Source organism: Phascolarctos cinereus, unplaced genomic scaffold (genome assembly GCF_003287225.1).
Source record: "Phascolarctos cinereus isolate Bilbo 61053 unplaced genomic scaffold, phaCin_HiC Scaffold_9;HRSCAF=440, whole genome shotgun sequence".
Taxonomy (NCBI): Eukaryota; Metazoa; Chordata; class Mammalia; order Diprotodontia; family Phascolarctidae; genus Phascolarctos; species Phascolarctos cinereus.
Window position 1 is genome coordinate 137,370,466 of NW_027556402.1, and position 20,641 is coordinate 137,391,106.

Here is a 20,641-nt window from a genome sequence, read left to right on the forward strand (position 1 = left end):
ACACTATATTGTGACAAAGAAAGAAACTTCTGAATTCAAAATAAGTGTAAGCTCAAGAATGCACTTTCAAATGAATTAGAAAAGTTTGAATTATTATTAGTCACTAAAATATATTTTAATATAGCCTTACATGGAATCCATTCATTTAATTTATCATTAGCTAGCCTTGAAAAATATTTTCTGAATTATAATTACACATTGCTAATTTGAAATCACTTATATTTATTTCTAGAATTGTTCAATTCAACTAGATAAGAAGTAACTTGTGGTGTTTCAATGATCTTAAAAAAACAGACTTAAGGGAACTCACGTTCAATGTTAAGTAAGAAAAATATAATTTTGGAATTACATGTTTGTTTTGTAGTCCACTGGTAAAACTAGCTATATTTAAGCAAAAGATTTCAGAGTTTAGATTTTATCATTATACTTTAAATTTTATTTAATTCTACAAGAATTTGCTAAGCAAAATGCAATAGACCCCAGAGATTTTTTTTAAAAAAAAAAGCAAAATGAAAACAATGCCTGTCCTCAAGTTGGTTTGACTTGCCATTTTCCTTGCCTTCCGCTTTTTTTTTTTACTCTTACATTTTAAACCATATGCTGCCCTGTTATCATCACTGCTGTTCTCCAGGACTGACTAATAACAAAGGTAAACTGTAAATATATAAGGGTCGTCATAACTAGAAAACCATGAGATTGTACTTGGGGTATGTACCACCTACATGTATTAGTGAACTTAAGATAATTTGAGAGAGACTATGAGTGTTAAATAGGGGAAGCAGGAATGCTTTCACTGAAGAGTTGGTCTCTGAATTGAGTCATGGATGAGGCTGAGGATTCCTATAGATAAAGGAGAGGAAGGAATATATTCCAGTCACATGGAACAGCCTGCATAATCGTGCAGAAACATTAGGTTCAATAATGAATAGATTATTTTGGCTGTAGCACAGACTTTGTTCAAGGAGTAATGAAAATAAGTCTGGAAAGGATGTCCAGATCTAATCTGTGAAGAGTTTTAAATGAAATGCAGAGGCAATAGGGAGCCACTGGAGCTTATTCTATAAGAGAGTAAAATGGCTAGACTTGTACTTTAAGGAAAATTAGCATAATTTAAGGAAGACACTTAACTTTGGTACCTACGTAGAACACATGTTGGACAGAGAGAGCCTAAAAAACAATAGGCCACTGTAATAATCTAAGCAAACAGGTGAAAAGGGATTAGACTAGGGCTGTAGCTGCATAAGTAGAAATATGTGGATGGTTGTGCAAGATGCTGGTGACAACTGATTTGATTTGGGGTAAGAAGTAGAGAAAAGAGTAGAGGATGAGCTTGCATTACCAAAAGAGTGCCAATATCCTCCACAGAAATTATGAAATTTGGAAGTAGGCTATTTTTTCAGTGATCAAGGGGAATTTTTCCCACTTATACCTCTGTGTATCACCTACAACTTAGGTTCTTCTAGGGTAAAGACTGGACTATAAAAATAAGAGGCAGCTTTCTAATGTTGTTTTCTGAGGGGAAATAAAAGATTAGATAGTAAAATTCAATGGCTTTCTTTATTATCACTTACAATAAGCGTCATTATATTTTTTAGGCCATTAGTTCTACAACAGGTAGTCTTTTTTTTTTTTTAGAATTAACACAAAGTAGTAAAAATCCCTTGAAATGTCTAGCATATGACCAGGGGTATCAACTAAGAAGTTATTTCAATAATCCAAGAAAAAAATGAAGAGGCCCTGAACTGAGTGGTTGTGGTATGACTTGAAAGAACGGGCCACATATGAGAGACATTTGGATATAAAATCAACAAGATTTCGTATCTTGGAAAGATCTTCTATGAATATGTATAGAAGAATTTGGAAAGATAATACACAAAAGGAGTTAGCATGGATGGGTTATAATCAGTATTGCTCACACTGAAGAATTATAAGAATAAATAAGTAAATAAGATCTACGTCATATTGATCTTCAAACCAATAAAGAAATTATCCTAGAGTTCTCAAGTTATTAAGTAACAACAAAATGGCACAGATTTTCATAAAAAATAAACCATGTTTTTCCTTTACTTGAAATGCTAAAATGCTCAAGGTCAGGGAGCAATTTAAATTTTCCCTCCTCTTCCCTAGGCAGGGAAAGCCAGGGGTAGCTAGATATCATAGCAGGCCTGGATTCAGGGAAATGTGAATTCAGATCCAACCTCAGATAGTTATTAGTTGTGTGACTCTGGGCAAGTAACTTAACTTCTCTTGCTTTGGTTTACTCATCTGTGAAATGCAGATAAAAGTACCTTAGCATAGTGCCTGCACATAATTGGCATTATACAAATGCTTTTTTCCCTTCCTTCCCCTAAGCTTTGCCTTCAATTTTCTCTCATTCCATGACACGGAACATGTGACAAGTAAACACATGATCAAAGATTAGTCAGAGTAAAGTGAGTGGAGTCAGGAGAATAATATATGACAGTAAAATAATATTGTCGAAGCAATCAAATTTGAAAGACTTAGGATCTCTGAAGAGTGTAATGACCAACCACTATCCCAGAGAATTCATGAAGAAAATATGCTATCTACCTTCCTGATACTGGGGTGAAAGATGCAGTTCAGAATTTTTTTAAATGACTGGAGTGGAATGGGGCTTAGTAGATAGAATGCTTGGCCTAGAGTCAGGAACACCTGAATTCAAATGCAGTCTCAGACAGTTACTAGCTGTGTGGCCCTTAGCATGTCATTTAACCTCCATTTGCCTTAGTCCACTAGAGGAGGAAATGGCAGACTATTCCTCTATCTTTTTAAGGAAAATCCCATGGAGACTATTGGCATGCTAGGGTCCACAGGGTCATGAAGAGTCAGGCACAGCTGAAGGATTGTACAACAATGATATGGAAATTTATTTTACTTGACTATATATGTTTGTGACAAGGGTTTTGTTTTTCTTCTATAATTGGATATGGGGGAAGAAAGAGGAGAAAGGGCAGATTTTTTCTGACTAAAAAAAGTAAAAATCAATTAAAAATCAAATGCAGCTGAACTTTAGTTAATCATGATGATTAATCGTACACCAACTAAGGAAACATCCTTTCCTACACTCAGTGAAGAGGTAAAGAAGTGGGGTATAGATATGAATATTGCATACACTGGCAGTTGATTTGGCTCAACATTATTTTTCATTGTTATAAAGCAGGATTCTGTAGATAGAATGGAGATAATTTTGGGAAATGGAAGCAGTGTAAAAGAGTTATCTACCATTTTTATAGAAGGAATAAATTATGACTAATTTTGGCAGTTATATATATTTACGTATATATAATATGGATATGTGTATATGACATATATATATATATATATATATATATATATATGTATGTATGTATTTAAAGCCTTATTAGAATGATTGATTCATTTAAAATCTCAGGACAATATAACCCCTAAGATTCATATTGTTTTTTCCACTTTAGGTTTAGAGGTTTATTTTAAAATAAAAATTATGATTTCTGTCACAATTGCTCCAAATCCCCAGTTAGGAAAATTCTGAACACTTAGGTAAAGTTTAACATAGGGGTCCAACTCTCTAGATAGCTTACGTTTACATTCAACTCTGATTAGTCCCTGGTCTCTTTGAGGTTGAGGAAAAATTCAGTTTATTCAAAATGTTTGAGTAATGAAATCACAGGTTATATTATAATGTCCGTAGATAGACAAGCACTGGGATAAATAAAGGAAAAAGCCTATTATTTCTTGGGTCTGCCCACAAAGCTTATAAATTTTCTCAATATGCCACATCCCAGAAATACTTTTGTTCCTTAAGAATACAGTGAAATCCTAAACTGACTCCTATTTCTGGAATGAAAGTTTTGTCAACTCACATAATAATTTACAGATGATTACTGAAGCATCCATAGCTGATATTCCTAGGCTCATCCAAACAGGTGTCTTTTCATTCCAGTTCCATTTTTCTGCTTTTAGTTTTTTTTTATTTTTCCAGGTAGTACCAGGAAAGCCAATTTTCTTTAATACTAAACTGACCAAGCTATGTATTTTTGTCTTCATAAAGTAAGAACCAGAGTACCTCTACATTGATGGTTAGATATTTTACATCAGTCAGGAGTAGAAGTGTATATCTCTATTTATCTATCTATATAGAAAGACAGAAGAGAGAGAAAGGTTTGATGTTGTTGCACAGAGAAAGAAGTTCCTATTGATTATTTAGTAAATTCCAAATTGTTCACGTAGGTGCTGAAAGCTAATGTGTAATCTTCTTGCTACTGGATCAATGGAGTGTCTGCAAATGTGGTGGCATAATTGTTGTTTGCATCTAATTTCAGTGGCTTAATTCAGATCTAAAAATAATAGTACCTAAGTTATACTAGATCTCAAATATTTTCCCATTAAGCCAAAGCTCATTCATGTTCTCATTCCAGGGGCAATTAACTTTGAAAAGGCAATTAACCATCAGAAATCCCTGATAGTTAAAAAAAAGTGCTCAGTGTGCTAGCATGACTACATTAAGATAAATTTAATTTTAAAATTGTTAGGAAAATGTAGTCTGCTATTTGGGCTAAACATTTATAAAAGTAGATTATTAATAGTATGTTGACACAAAAATTGAAATCCATTTTCCATATACTTGGATAATGATGTAATTATGACTTTTTATTTATTTTGTTAAGTAATTTTAATGGCCAGGTTATTAAGCCAGATAAAAATTATATGTATATATATATATATATATATATATATATATATATATATATATATATATATATATATATAATCAAATTCATTGAATCAACTAACAAATTTTAGTTGTTAGTGTATTTCACATGTAAAGATTTACAGGAAAAAATGCAAAGGAAAATACACTTCCACTAAGTCATTCACCATTCGTTTAATACATATCTAGGAAAAGAAATTGAAACCATACTGAGTGTAGTTGTTCTTTCTCTCATTGATGCTTATTGAAAGCAACAGTTAGAGGAGAGAAAAACACATTTGAAAAATGAATAGCTGGAGAAGAAGCATGTGTCAAAATGAGAAATAAGATTTCTGAAACATGGCTTAACATTTGAGAATAAGAAATTCATAAGAAATTCTCAGGATATTGTACACTTAAGAAGGCCTTACAAAAAAATTGAATTAAACAAATGCAATTATAAGCTGAATTTTCCAGGATCGTTGTGCTTCCTGCTACCTAGGATTAGTGAAGTAAATGCTGCATGAATTTATGAGAGACAGAGTTGGTGTAAGAGCTTTGAAGGAGAGAAGACATTTTTCTTAATTATTGTTTCAAGAGAGGATTCACATGGTTCCAACCTCCCTTCATAGATAAAACCATGGAAAGAGAGAACATAATTTGGAAGGCAGACATATAAAGGGAATACTACCAGGAAAATGACTTGAACCTAAAAACAATTCTCCTAGACTGGCAACATTAAGGTGATAAGGGAAATAAATATAGTTCAGGTCCATTTTAGTATGTCCCTCCTTACTCCCATTCTCTATATCAGAAGAGAACAGTAAGCCCCATCTGATGACCCTTTTATTCTTCTCCAGACAGGGATAAGTCTCATCAGTCTCCCTTGGGAAATGATAGACTGAGTTCCACAAATATCACTTTTGTTCTCTCTGCAGACTGCATTTTGACAATCCATTTGGATGTAACACATTACTTATGTGAGTAATACATTCTACCTATTCAAGGACACCTTAAATGAAAAAACAGTAAGTAGGTGAGTAGAGAGAAAGTTGTTTACACAGAGAAAGGAAGCTAGAAGTCATAGACAGTAGAGAATAAAGATACAGCTGTAGTTGTTATCTGAATCAAGGACAGTGTCTACCTATGTGGAAATTCTGGGGAGCCTGCTTCCTTCTTCCAGAAAGATTGAGATAACATGAATTGAAAATGTCTCAGGTTGTGATAATGTGGCAATTATACTTGCCCAATTTTCAAGAAAAAAACATTGATGCAGAGCTCTGAGCCAAAGGCACTTTATTAAAAGGTCCATGGCCCCTCCCTCCCCCCATGAAGTGGACCTCATTTTCCTCATGATCTGAGATGTCCCCTTCTTCCAGGAACTTGTTTTTATAAGGCTTGATATCAGATTTGATACTTGAACACTGTAGTGGAACTACACAAAATATTTCCTTGTTTGATAGACCCTGCTTTAGGGATCAAAAATGATGCATCAGCCAAAAAGTGGTATGTATCAGCAGGGGGTCTCAGATTGGGCAAAGTATGGGACATTTTCACTAAGTGGTCATAAGTTACTCATGTTAACCTGCTCATGTTGTAAAAGAGAGAGGGGATACAGAAGTCCAATATAAATTGGGGGATGTCCTATATAATTGAGTCACCTCTGCTACACTGGGCTTGGTCACCATAACAAGAGTGGAGGACCTCTAGCTAGCTTCCCATGATTAAGCCAGTGAACTTACAATCTGAATTTGACAGCTGCAGGGCCTAATATACAGAACTTCTATTCACTACCCATATGGAGTCATATCAAATTGGTTTATATGGATTCAGAGGTGGGCAATGAGATTTAGAATTGAAAGAACAACTAATTTTCTGTTCTGATTAGAAAATAGGGTGCTTCAAGGAGAGTAAATATAAAAAATACAGAAATGAATTTTGGAAATAGATTGGAGAGTTTTAAATACTATCCTTGGTAGCTTGTATTCTATTCTGGTGACAATTGGGGTACAATATAAATTTTTGAGTTGGGAAATGACAAGATAAGACATGCATTAAGAAGCTATTGTGCCAGTGGTGAAGGAGTGGGATTGGAAGACAGACTGTAAGGAAGGCTATAAAATATAAAGCTATTTTAATAATTTAAAGGTTATGATAAAGACTTTAAGGTGACAGCCTTTAAGATAAACCTCTGGGGGTGAAGGTGAATGATATTGTGAAAATAGAATCAATAGGATTTGGCAACTGATTGAATAATAATCAGAGAAAGGTAAATTCTTTATTTATGTTTTTTCCCTTGCATGAGATATTAGTCTGAGTTTTTTAGAAAGACTATAGATATCACTGATGATGTCCTATTGTTTTCTAGATATATACACATAGCCAATGTCATTATCAAACAGTATCACTTAATGCAGAATCTTTCCATTGAAAGTGGAAAACATTATCTTCTCTCATGACACAGAACATCTGTGAAATGCCTTGTACCATAATGAGGAGGGTTTTTTTTTTAATAGCAGAAAATTTCCATATGAAAGAGGCTTGTTCTCCCTTATTGATTTTGATCCAACACTATCATGATTGATATAAATGCCACTTAATGAGCTAGGAACACTTGTTATCTTGGATAGAATTATATTTTAAAATCCTATTAATATTTTTTAAAACTTTATTCAACTCAACCTAAAATATCACAGAATTTTAGAACTGGAAGGTACCTTATAAATCATCTAATCCAACATTCTCATTTTACAAATGTACCAACTGGTTGAAACCTATTATAAAGCTTTTATATGTCTATCTAGTCTCTAAAAATGGTAGGGGACTCAGATTCTAATAGGACTTAGAAAAAATGATAGGAAAGAGTCATACTCATATGTAGGTTTTTATAATTTACCGGGCACATTTAAAAGGTGTTATCAGATATTCAGAAAGCTCAATAGCTACCATGTTAATGAAAAAAAAAAGGCCTTATACCTTCTACACATTCAAAAGTATTAAGTACTCATGTAGCTCTCATTTTGGTGAACAATGGTATACAAGCTGGTATCAAAGAAGGGGACAACAGAGAATGTTGATAGCTTCCTTTTTTTTCCTCTTTTATAGATGTAACTATCACTCAAGTAGGCATTCTCTTGGGGGTAGGGGAGAAAAGTGAAGGAAATCATAGGATCAAAGAATTTTTACCTCTAACTCAATAATATTTTTTTTCAATTATTGAGGGTAAAGCCAAGAGAGGGCAAATAATTTACTCAGGGTTATATAAATCTAGGATTGCTTTTGGCCTTAGAAGAGGAGTTTTTAACCTAGGCTTTCTAAACTTGTGTATGTGTAAGTGTTTCTAAATTGTATATAATTGTATTGAAAAATATTATGCTAAAAAGGGATCCAAGGGTATAGAGCCAAGATGACAGAATAGAGGCAGCAACCCAGCTGACCTCTCAAAACATTCCCCTCTAAGCAACTTTAAAGTAATGCCTCAAATCAAATTCTGGAGCAGCAGAGACAAAAAGATTGGAAGAAGGAACTTTTCCAGCTGTATTAGTATGATTTAGTGAGGTTCGGATTTGCTCCTATAAATGACACTCTCCAATGCACCAGAAAATAATAAGAAATAGATAATTTATTTAGAAGAAGCAAGGCACAGATAGTTTGAATTTGCATAGAAAGCATATAACAATAAGAACAATCAATAACATAGCACCGATCAAGAGAGTCGGTAATGGAAGAGAATACATCACCAATTCAAGGGAACCTCCAAAGTCAATCAACGGCTGGGAGCCCCGTTGCAGCCAGTACAAACTTGAATTGTGTAAAGATTTTCCCGGGCGAAGCGTCCTTCCCGCGGGTGAGGCTCAGCGGGCTTACAGGACGCAGTGTTTTTATATTGTTCTAAACAAAGAAGGCTTGGGGCCAAGAAGCCCTTTTTGATGCATGCGCTATTCATGGTTTGTCCAATACACATCTGACCTTAGCCACGCTCCCATCCGCCTGAGGCTTGGTATTTTGTTTTTTAATAACATCACGTCTCACAAGGAGAGGAGCCAACCCTCCATGTCAACGTGACCTAGGAATGGCTAGTTCCTGGAATGCTAGGCCAAGAACACTCAGGAGATATGGAACGGTCATGACCGAGATTTGAACTGAACCTATTTATTTGAGTGATCTTATTAATTTAAAGGGGAATTTCCAATTTCCATTTCACTTGGCCTTAAGATCATGAGAATAATAGGTGAGGGGCAAAGGTGTGACATGAGTGTATATAGTGCGTATTTTGGTATACATACAACAATTGCATATACAAAGACATAAAAAGAACAAAGCAAGTAGTAGTATGGGGGTAGCTAAGGAATTAAAATACATAGTAGCAGTAGGAGATTTAAAAAGAAAATCATACCAATGATGATTAGTATCTGAGTCACTAAATGAGAAGCTTCGACTAGTCTTCCTGCAGCTATAAGAGTCTGTATTCGATGTTCATTTAACGCGCGTTGGTTGGACTCTAATAACTTTTTGATTTCAGTCGACTGATTCAAGATGTTCATAAGGGGATATAGAGATAGAGACACATGAGGTAGAGGCAAAGATTGGGGTACCCAAGCAAAATTTTTAACTAGGTTAGTGTCTGGTGGAAAGTAAAAATCATTTCCTTGCCAGCGTAGGAAAGATACATTGGATAAGCAACCAGAAAATGGAACAGTAGTAACATCTACAGATAGAAGGTCAGAGTGATTATTAGAAGCTATACAAACATATTGAGTAGATACTTCATATATCATAGAAAAGTTACTCACTGGGTATAAAGTTAGATCACACAAATTGGATGAATGTGAGAGAAGGCAGGGTTCCATCTGCCGAGTCATCATCCCACAAACAATCCCTCCATTAGTTACAACACAATCAGACAGAGTATGAGTTACATTATACCAATCTATATAGTTTCCATAGATATGAGGTAAAGCAAAGTATTTATGTAAGACAAAAGGTATTACATGAAATTGGCACATAACAGTCCAAGTTCTAACTTGGTAGAGTATAATAGTTCCAGCGCACCAAAGTGGAGTGCATCTAGCATTCTCAGGTTTTTGCTTTTTCCATACATCTGACAAGTCAAGTATATCGTTCCATATGTGAGAGTTACCTTCCTGTAGTAATCTTTGGGCATTTTCCTTCTGTATGAGGGTATATAAGTTTTGCAAGGAACATTTAGTCCAATTAAATAAAACACTAATGTTTTTCATAAGGTGTAAATTAACGAGGATGCTATTATTAAAGACTTGTAAAAATTGGCCTTGATATTGTAATGTATTTTGGTGTGGCAGGATCGTTGTGGGTAACCATTGGGCATTCACAGTCAAAGCTTGAGAAACATCTTGTCCAGCACTGCGCAGTCTGCTAGCCAAGGTCTCAAGGTCTATAGAATTAACTATACCCAAACCAGTTCCTGCACCACCAAGTAATGTATCACCAGCCTAAGAAAACTTAGGTCAGCAATAAAGGTCTATGACACAACAGTGGGCCCAGTCCACTATGGAGATGGCTGCCATACTCGCAGCAGTAGCTTTGGGAGCTCTCAGCCCAGAGATGGTAAGGAGGTCAGACAACTGGTCAGAAAGTAATTACAGAGAACCCTTCACTGGCATTGAGTGCAGGGCCTGATGATATTAGGCATCTATAATGTCCATGTACTGCTTTGGATTGCAGTTCTGGGTCATAGTTCCAGGACAGAGAAAAATTACCCACCAAAGAAGTAAGAAAGGAAGCAGGTAAGAGAAAGGAGGGCTAATTAAAGAGAGGGCTGATTAAGGGAGGCAGGAGTCAGAAGCAAAACAAACTTTTGAGAAGGAACAGAGTAAAGAGAAAGAGAATAGTATGAACAGAAGAAAATAGGATGGAGGGAAATACACAGTTAGTAATCAGAAATGTAAATGTGAATGGGATTAACTCACACATAAAATGGAAGTAGATAGTAGAATAGATTAGAAACCAGAATTTAACAATATGTTGTTTGCAAGAGGCACCCTTGAAAGAGAAACACACACATATACATGCACACAGTTAAAAGAAGGGGCTGGAGCATAACCTATTATGCTTTGGCTAAAGTAAAAAAAAAAAAGAAAAAAGAAAATTAGCAATCATGATCTGATACATAGAAAAAGCAAAAAATTGACCTAATTAAAAGAGTTAATAAGGGAAACTACACTGTATGCTTTGCTAAAAGGTACCATAGAAAATGAAGTAATATCAAAAAATTTTACAGCAAGTTTCTTAGATAAAGTCCTCATTTCTCCACTATGTAGGGAACTGAATCAAATTTATTAAAAAAAAAAAGCCGCTATCCAATTGACAAATGATCAAGGAATATGAACAGATAATTTTTAGAAGAAATCAAATTTCTATAGTCATATTAAAAAATGTTCTAAATCACCATTAGTTAGAGCAATGCAAATTAAAACACCTTTGAGGTACCACCTCATACCTATCAGAAATGACAAAGCTTGAGGCATTGTGGGAAATTGATACACTAATGAACTTTTAGTGGAGTTGTAAACAGTCCAACTATTCTGGTGAGCAACATATGGAAAAGACTATGAAATTGTGTCTATTATTTGACCCAACAATACCATTGCTATCCCAAAGAGATCAAATAAAAGGGAAAAGGACCTATAGATACAAATTATTTATAGTAGCTATTTGTTATGGCAAAGAACTGGAAATGGATGGGATGCCCATTAGCTGATGAATGGTTAAACAAGTTGTATCATATGATTATGATGGAACACTTGTGCTATAAGAAATGATCGGGGAAATTGTTTCAGGAAAAAAAGATAGGGCAAGACCTTTATGAACCAATGCAAAGTGAAGTGCGTAGAACCAGGATATAATTGTATACAGTAAGAACAGTGATGTAATGATGATCAACTATGAGAGACCTGGCTGTTCTGATCAATACAATAATCCAAAATAATTAGGAAGAAGTCATGATGAAAATTGATATCCACCTACTGAGAGAGAAGTGATGAACTCTGAGAGCAAATTGAAGCATAATTTTCTCACCTTATTGATTTCTTTTTTTGCTACATGGATAATAGTGAAATATGTTTGCATGGCTTCACATGTAAAATGGGTATCCTAATACTTGCCTTCTCAAGGGGTGGGAAAGGGATTGAAGGAGGAAAAATATTTGGGACTGTTAATTTATTTAGTGTGCTTTTTTAAAATATAAGTTCCTAAAAATATTATTAATTATTTAATTTCCCCCCAAAAAAGATCCACAGGTTTTACATAATTTCCAAAGGGTTTAATTATGCATGAAAAAAAATTAAGAATCCCTGTCCTCCATGTTGTCACATGCTCAAGGTTAAAGAAACAGGATTCAAATTGAGGTATCCAGATACCAGATCCAGTGGGAGATATGTTTTTTGTTGTTGTTGTTGTAATTGTTATTAATGATTTATGAAACTATGGTGTGGAGAATCATTCTGTGCTGCAAAATAGAACGGCATGTTTTTAAGGACAACTTATGGACCTGATGATTTGCCTTAACTCTGTAGTTAGAGAAAGAAGAGAGGAGATGTATACAAAGACTATTTTTTTTAGGCATTGGGATTAAGTGACTTGCCCAAGGTCACACAGCTAGTGCATGTCAAGTGTTTGGTCTGAGGCCAGATTTGAACTCAGGTCCTCCTGACTTCAGTCATAGATAGAGGTGCTCTATCTACGGCACCATCTAGCTTCCCAGACAAAGACTGTTAATAACTACTCACCTGTTCTTTAAACACTGAAAAGGTTTCCTTTTTTTTTTTGAAGTATACTTAGGAATAAAGAAAATGAAGGAAAAGTTCCCCTCACTCCTTTCTAATATATCCATGGTGCAAAGTCTCAACTTATTATCAGCCAGGAGGAGAGGACCATATTATGTCAAATGAAAAAGCTATTTTTTCTTTGTAGAGTGCTTGCATCCTAACCTACAGTAAATTTATATTTCTAAAATCACATGAAATTCCTATAAGATTACTCACAGACATTTTTATAGAAGAAAATATTGCAGTGTCAAATGTTATTAATTTTAATATTTAATTCAAAATAAACCTCTGTTTTTGAGTGGTTCCCCAGGCACCCTGCCCTGATGCTGAATTTATATCTTAAAGCAAAAGTCAGGGCTGGTGGTCTGCAGAAATCAAATATCCTGCACTACCCATTATGAAAGAATTGATGCCTAGTAACTCAAGGGGAAAATGGGGGTGGTAAGCATTTATATATGTATTTCATTTATTAAAATATGTCTCCACTAAGACCACTTGGAGGAGGCATGACACAATGCTGGCAAACAAAACATTGGTTTATAATCAATGTCTACTAGAAAATGAGACTAATAAGGTTAAAGCTTAACTCAAAGTAGATGTAATTTATATGCCTTCACAGTGAAACAGGTCTATTATTTTTTCACAATCCAAACATTTAAAAAAATATATAAGGTGATGCTTCTATTTGATTTATTTTTTTAAAATCTCAGAAAATTTTTGAACTACATGAATTTCCAAGAAATTTCCTTTAAACTTAATAGCATTTCTTGAGCTTTCCGTAAATACAGTGTCATTCTATTTCAGATTTTATTTGAATGCTGTTTTAGGAAGGATTCAGGTTACACTTCAATGGATAAACTTTGTGGAATCAGTGTTTTTCCATCAGAAATATTTCAGAATTGGAGGCTCCCATCATGTTAGGTCAAGAGCAGTCAATATTCTTATCAGAGTCCATTGGATGTAATTCAGCCACACAGAACCAAGAAAACAGCATAGTGGTTTGATGGATGATATATAATAACTAAGAGTGATGCTGAGAAAGGCTGCTATAGCATGTGACATATCAGCAATATATTAAAATGAACACTAGACTCAGAAAAAAGAAACTTGTACTGAGCTATGGATGTGTCATTCAACCATACGAAATTGAGAAAGTCACTTCAACTTTCTTGGACTCAGTTTCTCCTTTCATAAAATTGGTAGCAATAGTATTTTTACTATTTGCTTCATATGTGCTTTGTAACCATGCAGTGTTGTATAAATAAAAATACAAATGTCATTTTGATGTTACTTAATTTACCAATTCTGGAGTATCAAAATTTCCTATATTGAGATTACTGTACAGGGAAGGTTACTGTATATCAGGTAGATGTAATACTGTTATCCAGTCATGAAGGGAAGGAGAAATGTGTAAAACTGTTTCATTCCTTTTATATTTTTCCCAAGGACTATGCTTTGGATTCTCTATAAATACTTTTTCAGCTATTCATTTATTTGGTTCAGAAGCATATAGCCTTTTTCACATTTCCATCATCAGAAAAGCCACAGATGATACCGTCAAGAACTGTTAGTTGAAATTCATTGAAACTATGCTACCTCCTTCTTTTACCGATACAATCTCTCATCCAGCTGAAATAAAATATAAAGAGTTATGTTCTTCTGACATCAGAAATATTAGACCCAGAAAAGAGATGTGAAAAGCCCCATGCCCATTCTTGATAGTGGTTGGAGACTACAAGTATGGAACACTGAATTCAATGTCAGACTTTTTAATGTGTTGGTTGATTTTGCCATTTTTTCCCCTTTCTCATTCATTGTTACAACAAGAAATCCATTTTAATGGATAGACTGAAAGAAAGCAGAGGAAGCCTTACATGGGAAAATATAGATAATGTAAAAATATATCAATACAATTTATTTGAAAGAGAATAATATTATTGTATACCCACTCATATAAATGGAATTTATAGGAATAGTCACATGGAGTAGTGGAAGAAGCATGGGACAGTAAGCATGAGCAATGTAGGTGCTAGTCTCAGCTGTGTCACTGATAACTTATGATGACTCACTTTACTTCTGTGTCACTTCCTCATTTTTCAAAATGAGTAAGTTAGACTAGATGATTTCTAAAGTCCCTTCTATATCAAATATTATAGGACTGTGAATAATTAAAAATGAAATCCCAGGTGTTATAAACAAATCTTTCAAATAGTGCCTGCATCAATACAAAAGGAACATGTCATATGCATAGACAATTTATCCCAACATTCAGAAAAGGAATGAATGAACCTAGATAGTAGTTATCTCAGAACTGGAAGTGACTTAAGAAGTTATTACAATCTTCTAACCATAGGAATCACTAAGAAAATGTTTTGATACATACATACACAAATATACACACATATTACATATGTGTACCTATGTTTGTATATAAATATACATATATATGAATGTGTGTATATCTTTATAGTATTCACTTTCAAAGCATATTGCTTAAGGTATATTCTAAACAGATTGACATAGATCTTTTCAATGACTAGAAGTTTTTCAATCTTTGAATACATATAGTAACAGGGAAATCATTATTTCATTAATAATAAAATGGGCTTTCTCATGAGATAATAAAAATACTTTCTAAAAACAAAGCCAAATAAAGAGGAATATATTTAAAAGAGTTAACATTTATGTAATAATAGTCTTAATGTACGTGTACGTTATCAGAATTACAGGATGAACTATAATAGATTTGGAAAGTATCCTAACAAAACACCGTGCAACATTAATGAAACACAGAGCTCATTACTACGAAGCAGCTCTATAAAACCTAATACTTCCTTGGCAAAAATGAAAAGTAGAATTGATAAATATTCTTAGAACACATGATAAACAAGTAAAAAGCCTACAGAATTACTTTTGGAATAAACAGACATCACTTCATTGAGCAACAGCAAATGCTGGTAAGGGATGTATGCCATTGCATTAGTTGAATCTAACCCTCCTAGTTTGCCTCTAAAAGAAGCCTAGACAATGGCTAAGATACAAGACTTGAATGAAAGTCCTTCTGTGAGTGACAGCTATGTGAAATCAGCTAAAAATACAGTAATAATAGTATCAAGCACATGGCTGAGTCATGAAGAATTATTTGTGGAAACAGAAACTTAATGATGCCAACTGAGCACCATGCATGACTGTGAGCAAATCACTTAACCTCTTTTCCCCTCAGTTATCTTATCTGTAAAATGGAGATAATAAAACACCTACTTCCTCCTAGTGAAAGTCAAGTGAATTAATGTTTAAAGTGCATTAAAAGCTTAAAGTACTATATAAATGCTAACAATAATAATAATAGTGATGATGATGATGATGATGATAAACACTACCAGGCTATCTCACAGACAACACTGTCACCCATAATAATCTGGAAATAACATTAACTAGGAAAAAACAACTTGATTATAACATTTTAAATAAAGGTTATAGTCCCAAATATTCATACTCTCCAAGATAGTTGGAAAACTTTCAAAATATAGGCACCTAACAGTGGAGATCAAAATTATATGAGAACACTAAGAAATACATATGATTCTTATCTTCCTTTCTCTTAAACAAAAGTTTTGGAGTTAAACAAAAGATATTTTCAGTGAACCTTTTGATTATAATTTAAACTGAAATTTTTTATTCAACTATAAAAGTGACTGTTTTGTCCAGAAGGAAAATTTATTTAGTAAATAATCATGCCTTCTATGTCCAGTTGAAATTCTATGCAGTAGCTGTGTGGAATAGAGTGCTGGACCTCAGTAATTCTAGACTTCTAATTCAGCCTCAGATTCTTATTAGTTGTGAAGAAACCTAACTTATGTCATAAAGTCTGCTCATTGCTCCTAGTTGTTACCTCCAGAATAATGAACAAAACCCTTGGGTCTTCCACATGACACCCTTTAAATTATCTAAAGGCAGCTAGCTATCCAGCAGCTAGCGCATTGTTTGCTTTAAAAAATAATAATAATAATTTATGGGGGCAGGTAGATAGCGCAGTGGATAGACCCTGAAGTCAGGAGGGCCTGAGTTCAAATATGGCCTCAGACCAAACACTTGACACTTACTAGCTGTGTGACCCTGAGCAAGTCACTTAACCCCAATTGCCTAAAAATAAAAAATTAAAAAAAAAATAATTCACAGAATAAAACAAGCATTTCTATAACATAGCACCATAAATAGATGATTGCACATGAAACTGCAAATCTACTATACGCAACTTACTACTCCTTGCAAATATACAACAAAATTACCACGTAAATTTCTTTTTTCCCTCTCCCCCTAGACCTAAGGATGGATACATTAGACACAAATAGGTATATGTATATATAAAATTATTTTGTACATACTTCTATTTATCAGATTTCTCTGAATGCACATAGCTTCTTTCTTCATATGTCCTTTATAGTTAATTTGGGTATTTATAATACTCAAAATAACTAATTCATTCAAAGTCATTCTTAAAACAATACTGCTATCACTGCATATGATGTTCTCTTGGTCCTGCTCATTTTGTTATTCCTTATTTCATGCAAAGCTTTCCATGTTTTTTCTAAAATAATTGAGCTCACCATTTTTTATAACAGTAAAATTCCATCATAATCATATACCTAACTTGTTGAGCAATTCCCCAATTGATGGCATCTCTGCAATTTCCAATTCTTTGGCACTACTAAGAGAGCTGCTATAAATATTTTAGAATATATAAGCTCTTTTGCTTTTCCCCTAATTATTTTTGGAAATAGACCAAGTAGTGGTATTGGTAAAGCACATTTGTTGAATAAAAAACACATTTTCCATGACTCTTTTCTTCCTTAAATTGACCATCTCCTATTAAACTACTTATTTTATAACGTGATTTTCATATTTATCTTTTTTTTTGACTTCTGAACACATAGCAGTCTGCCTTCATTCTGGTTGTTTACCTCTGTATTCATTGGAGTCTGTTAATATTCCTTATAAAAGAATACACAGAAATAAATGCAATAACTCAAATGTGCCTCTTTAAGGAATCTGTATAGAGTATAGGGGGATTATAACTTTCCACTATTTGTACCATAAGAATACGTAAGGTGCACTTGTTTTCTTTTCTTTTCAGCAGGCACATCAAAATATAAGCTCATTCTAAGCATGTGATCTATTTACCAAATAGATCTCTTTCCACCAAGACTTCTGACAAGCCTGTGCTTCCTCTTTCTGCACTTAACAGATTGTTTTAAACATACATAGGTCTTCACAACTATTCCTTTCAAATTCCATCTTGTTGCTTTTGCCCTAGCATTGCATCTTATCGAGATTTTGTCTAAATCTTTATCTTCTCATTTATAATAATAAAATCTTTCCCAAAATTCTATCTTCTGAAAATCTGATAAAAACCAATTCTATGCCTAGTTTCATAGTGGCTATTCTTACTCTTTAATAAATGATGAGAGTGCTGATATCCAAAGAACTACTCCAAAATATTTAGTTATTACTACTCCAAAAATATTTAGTAAATAACAGACAGATGGATGGCATACAGTACCCTACACACTTCACTAAACTTATTTAAACTGTTCAGAAAATGTGATTAATATATGGGGGTTTTGAAGTTCATCTGACCTTTTCAAACTTAAAGCCACTAATTTAGTGCCCGGTTAGTTATAATGTTAAAATGCTAGGTTCACTTCTACTAATTAAGCCCTTAGAAATTTTTGCCTCAGAGCAAAGCATTTGTTTTCCTCCCTCACAGTCTTCAAGCTAAACACTTCTTGATTCAATAAAGCTTTAATGTTACATGGCTTCAGGCCTTTCTGTCAAGTGAGATTCCCAGCATACTCTGTTCAGCAAAGCAGAAAGGGGATTTTCAATGAAAATTGTTAAGACCAAACCCCTACGGACTTGGAAGGGAAAAAGTTATGTGTGTGTGTATGTGTGTGTATGTGTGTGTGTGTGTGTGTGTGTACACATATACATACACATATACACATATATGCGTGTGAAATAAATGTATGTATGTGTGTGAATGAATATATGTATATAAACATATATCTATGACATGGGATTTGATAGCAAACTCCCATGGGGTTTGAAGACTGTAATGAATGACCCAAATTAATTTTACGGAATTCCAACAAATGCCTTCCTCTCCCATTCACAACCTCTATTCTCAATGTAAAATTTAGAAACAACTGCCTCAAGTTCTTTGCCTTCATCAAAGCATTATTGAAGGTATCTTCATCAAATAATTTAACAAAGTGTCTTCAGTTGAGACATGTTTCTAATTATAAGGATTTGATAGAATCCTGTTGACAGAATAATTTTCAAAAGAGTGTGCAGTATATTCACAAAAGAACTAGCTAAAGTACATGTGTGGGTATAAAAGTACATTCTTAATAATTAGATGTTTGGAAATAAATTTAATCTAATCTATATAACCATTAGGTTGTGCAATTTGGTACATAATAAAGTTATATAATCTTCTACTATTTGAGGAAGGGCACATCTAAAATAGGAATTGGTACAAAATGGTCCTGGATGAAGAAATTCCCTCTAGTGAGGCAGGTCTAGAAAGTTTCTTAGAGCACTGTGTGATTTCACGGCTTCTGCAGAGTCACACAGTAAAAAATTAAGAGAGGCAAGACTTAAACATAGGTCATCCTGGTTTTGAGGGCAGCTCTGTATGCACTACATGACTACAACTAGGTTTGATCTTATCAACTAACAGGGATCCAACTCCTCTACATCTTTTCAATGGTTAAAACTCTTGTCTATATTTGCTGTCAATCCAAAGTGAATATATCTATTTTATAGGAGGCCCTTCACTTATTCCTCTATGTTGAATGATTCAATTTATTATTTAAATCATTTTCTCTTGTCTCTTACCTTTTTTTCTCTCTGAATGATTCACTTCCCTTTCTAACAAGTCATGTTATATGGAGGGTACATCCATGTTTTCCCTTGCTGTTTGAAGTGTTTTAATGTTATTTTTAATTCTTAAGTGTTTCAAAATCACATATCATATTGAATAATGGTTTTAAAAGGCTTTGTATTTTTATCTAAGAACAATTGCCAAATTTGATCTAGCTTATTCTTTTCTTGCCACCTAATAATGGACCCAGCTAATTATTCATTGGAATTCCTCGTGCAATATACGCTATATGAGTCATAAATAATTTGATTGGCTGCCACTCTAAGAACATATTATCATCTGAACAACATGCATTTTTTACACAATTATTTTTTTTCAAGTATGGATGGATTCACCTCTTTCACATAACTGAACATTGCTGAGGCTCTGCTAAAGCTTTCTGTTTCACATTAATATCAAGTCAGGAAATAAAATCAAGGATATATTGAAAATATTTCCACCTGGCATTGTAGATGGGGACCATTTGTTATTTAAGCAAAATTTCAAGCTAATTTAATCTGTACTTTCCCTTTTTAAGTTATTTTTTTTCACAATAAGCAGATTTCTCATTCATAAAGAAGTAAATTAGATAAGTTTATATCTATGAACCAAATACTGATTTTATTTTTCATTTGAAGATTCACAAATAGTATTTTGCATTGGTAAAATGCATAGCAATGGAAGACATAAAGTAGGGTTCTAACCCAAGCTCTCCCACTATTGACTCATTTTCCTCATCTCGATTAAAATTATAGCTCTTCCACTAAGTGGATATGTAAATCTGGGGGGAAAAAATCACTTGACTTCTCTGGTCCTTAAATTCCCTTGCCTGTAAAATGACAGTTGAACTAAACAGTCTTCTAAGTCTGTTTTACGTATAACTTTATATGATTCATAAACTAATGCAACAATAAATGGTTGGAGCTGGAAGAAACCTTAGAGATCACCTAGTCCAATATCTTCATTTTACACATGAGGAAAACCCAAATAGGATATAATTTGCCCAAGTTCATTTAGTGGAAGAGGTGGAATTTGAACAAAGGTCTTCCAAATATCAGTGAAGTTTTCATGATTATATATCAAGCTGTCTTCTCTTATGTGACTTCTAAAAGTCACATAAAACCCAAATCCAAATACAGCAGGAATAATATATATATGTTATATATATATATATATATATATATATATGTGTGTGTGTGTGTGTGTACGTGTGTGTGTTAT